General features: G+C 35.7%; 1 pseudogene; it reads right to left on the bottom strand.

Annotated features, from left to right (window-relative positions):
* Window positions 1-606: 606 nt before the first annotated feature.
* Window positions 607-4,159, bottom strand: LOC146733716 (uncharacterized; annotated as a pseudogene).
* Between the last annotated feature and the right edge of the window lie 253 nt (window positions 4,160-4,412).

Here is a 4,412-nt window from a genome sequence, read left to right as displayed (position 1 = left end):
ACCGATTCACAACTCATGCTGCTCAATAAGAGCTATCTCACTCAAATACATTGCATCAAAGCCTTTACTGTAATCAATACTGATCCAAAATATCAATTTTGACCAAAAATGACAAACACATTTACCAAAAATATATGTTTGACAGCCCAATTACTAATCAGGTCCATATGAAAACTGACAAAGCATGTTCAAGACGGCACATTTTCAATAAAAACCAGGATGGCTGCCAGTTGGCAATCTTTGATCCAATTGCGAAAACAATTGTCATGCACATGTATCTTAGTATTTACATGCTCTTCTAAAATACGGTACTTATAATAATAAAAATGTTGCTCTATAAGAAGTGGACCACATGAATCTGGGGGTTGTCGAGAAAAGTACTAAACTGGTCGGCTTCAATTTTGTGCATGTAACTATATTGTAATATACTATTTTTCTAAACACTGCACCCCTCCACAGTTCCCTTTCCAAATTCTACAGACCTTGTCACAGATACCTGATTGACCCCTTAAAAGCACATTCACTTAGTTAAAGGACTAAAGTATCTTTATGGTGGAAATAAATAAACTATAATACAAGTTTAAGTTGTATAATACAAAGACACAGTTTGGCTTAAGTGCACTTCTAATAGAGTCAATACAGTACATATACAGTGTAATACTGTAAACATAGTAGCCATTTCACAAGACATCCCTTCACATCTCATACATTCAATGCAAGATAAATGTACATGTTCACCCAATATTAATTTCCAATCTCAGTAGCAAACTTAACAATGTTACTATGAATCCATGCATACAAATGCTGCCTGTCTAGATTACTTTGTATGGTATTACTAATATGTGCAAATGTTGCATGATATCTTCCTGGTTCACACTGGAATGGCCGGACCCCGTCTAAGATCTTCAATCATTGCAAGTTCATCATCTTGTGCAGATACTGCAGAGTGTTTCTTAGACCTGATAATTACTCTACTTGACCTATCAAAGTTTTCAGCTATATCTGCTATTCCAGCAAGTGCACTTGTAACTTTTTTTATGTTAGTTCCCGTTTTATTGGAGCACATGTGCTTCATATTTTGTTTCACAAGTTTCACAATATACTCCATCTGCCTATCTGCTGGTATGAAAGAATTAATTTGACCCTTGGTATTAACAAATAACCCATAAAACTCCTCATTTGCTTGTTGTTCTGAAAATATACATAACTGGTGCACTAACAAACGCATTATTTCCAGAGCATATTTAGAAAGATTATTATTGGCTTTAAAGATTATCATGGCCATCTTCAATATACGTATGCCCCTATCCCTATCAGGAAGCTTACACAAATCACACATCGATTTGAACAGTAGACCCAATTCCAGTACTGTGTGACCATAATTTTGGACATAATCTTCTGCTACAACTTGTGGTTTTCTTGGTTTCAACAATACTGTGCACATACTGCCATTTGCAAGTTTTACAGTGATAACATTTCCATCATCTGCAATAAACCAAACAGTAACATTACAAAAAGACCTCTACCATAATTAGTCTATGACCAATATTTGTCTGATACAAAGCCCATCCAAAAACTTGACCAGGGTTTCAGCAGATGAGTGGCCTTTCTGTGGCCAAAATTCTATCGTGAATCACTAAGTCACAAACAATTCTTCTTACATTCTCATCACACATTTAGAAAAAATGACCTAATGTAGATATGTCAATACAGTGTATCTAGCCAATTGTGAAGATGAAATCAATGGGATATGCCACATGATATCCATGAATAAATCTGTGTATATGTTTTGAGAATAACCTTGTATATATCACATTAAAATAGTATGCATTCACCATGAATATGATACTGATCTGGTCCAGTAGTTTTTTGAGAATTTAATGCACCATAAGATTGGTGTCAGCACAATCTAAAAAATATTTGCATTTCCCTCAAATGAAGGATTTTCTGAGAGCAATGAACCCATGCATACAGGCAGCGTCAAAGATGACCCAGCACATTGCATTTTGTATTGACAATTTATTGACTTTCTTAGAAGTGCACATAAGTCACACTTCGCATTTATTGTGTCCTAATGATAATGGGTCAGAAGAGAATTTTAGCACTAATGGAGGAGTCATTGTATAGCATATCGCTCATTATTCATAAATATGCAACATTTAAATCGGGTTTTATTTTGGCTCTACACCATTTTTGTAAAATATTGTTCCCTGTCAAGAAACTGAATGTTACTTTACCTAGCACAGTCTCATCCTGCATAGTTATATTCTTCCTTGGCCAAACAAATTGGTCAATAAGTTTCATAAATGTTGTGTACATCCATTCCCGACGATCATCAGCTGAGGCAAGGTTTGGTGGAGGTACATTTCTTGTTTGGATGTCATTTACATCTTCCATCCCGAAGAATTCAAGTAGTGCTTCAGTTATATACGCATCAGTGAAGGAAATGGCAAAATCAGCATCTGCCTCGTAGGCATTCTTCACATCAGCCTTTACACTTCTTCTCATTATACGTTGTTGCTCTGCTCTCATAGTACCCATTTCTTGGATACTGTCTTCCTTATATAGAATCTTGTAAAATAACGCTAGATAGTTCATCTGCATGTGAAAGAATTCAAAAGTAATTGGACTTAAATGACCGAATCTTTCACTGGCAGTTGCTCCCCTAATCCTCAGACGTTTAGCACCAGAAAACCTATCTCTAGTAAGTTGGTCACCACCAATATGAACTGTAACATTATCATCATATGATATCTCAGCTTTGGTGTAAATTTGATTTAGCGTTTCCTCATAAAAGTCCAATATTCGGACTACGTGATTATAGTCTTGTTCATTGCAATTTACTAGGACCGGCAATGGCACTACTTTACTCTTAACTGCAAGTTCTTTACTGAATCGGCCTGTAAGGTGTTGTGGTATTACATCCTTCAAAAACTGAAAACAGGGTAATATACGAACAGCAACCCTTGCTATGTGGACAACATACTCCATCTTCATCTCATGACATTCTGTATTGGTGGTCAGAAACGTTGTATGGTTTGTACATAAATAGTCAATTTGTGGTGCAATGTTATTGAGTTCCTTGAAGTCCAATAACTGTACAACAGCAGCAGAAGCAAAGTCATGGTGCATAACACTGTGGGCATCTGTTCGTTCATCATGGACATTGACTCTGTAATTACAGTTGTCACCCACTAGTCTCAAACGGCTACCATTTCTCACAGCATCAATTAGTTCAGAATTGAAGTGACCGCCAACTTCATCCATGATGGCCTTACTTTGTGTGTAACTAAGGCAAACACCCACTTTCTGTAGTCTATCGAATACCTGCATAACAATAGTATAATAACATTACATGTAGCTACGTAGTATTTGTGATATTTGTATGCAAAATAAATATCTGTAAACACTTTTAACTCTATTAACAGCATTCATACCTCAATATATTGCAGGTGTATTCATTGCAAGAATGCATCAAACTTGAAAGGTTGGTTCACACAGTCAGATTAAGGAGATCAAATCACTCTGTAATGTAGAATACATCAGTTCAGATTGCACATTTTTTTATGGTGCTGAATATTGGTGTTAATTATCCTGATGAAATTCCAAAATCTTGTGAAACAATTGATTGCACTTCATATGGTCAGATTTTGACTTAATACGATATGTTTGATAAGATTAATCTGATTGTGTGAACCAGCTTGTGCACAATATACATTTGGGTAAATAGTTTCTTGTCAAAGCTCCAAAGAAATCCTTCTGGCAAATCTCTCGTAATTATAGGAAAAAAAGGGGATAAAATAAATACTTTGATTAGTGACATATAAGTTAAGTGCTAGTCAAAATTTAGATGGAATTAAAAGGCACAACTGCAAAATGTTATAAATTATACATGTGTGAACCATTCTCTATCCTGCTTGGGGGGGGGGGGGCTTGAACCACAAAGTAGCAGTAGAGATCAGCTATTTTGTTCCTCTTTCAACTTATCCTGACTAGAAATCTTTTTTTCACAAAATGTTAACACATGATAATAAATAGTATTTACCTTCTGGTCTGTTAGATTATCCTGTAATAGCATGGCTATTACCCGCTGAACTCTGCTCAACTCTGCAATTCTACCTTGCATAATTACTCCATATATCATCCCCAGTCGTGGAATCAGAGATCTTAGTTTTTCAAGTAATGTTCTTTTCTCAGGTGCTAACATACATGTCACCAGTAACAGAACAAGCTCAGGAAATTTGGTGACTGCCTCACAAATGACATCATTCCAAGACAATGTCTTAAGACTGTTGTAGTCCTTCTTCATTAGGTAACTTACAAACCCATGTTTTCGATTACCCATATTTGAAGCTGTATGATTTATCTTTTTTGATAACACATGAGTAACATGTGTAGCTACATTTGGGATA

The sequence above is a fragment of the Saccoglossus kowalevskii genome, chromosome 16, assembly GCF_978046115.1.
Source record: "Saccoglossus kowalevskii chromosome 16, keSacKowa6.1, whole genome shotgun sequence".
In the NCBI taxonomy this organism is placed as follows: Eukaryota; Metazoa; Hemichordata; class Enteropneusta; family Harrimaniidae; genus Saccoglossus; species Saccoglossus kowalevskii.
This window is presented reverse-complemented; position numbering and strand designations above follow the sequence as displayed.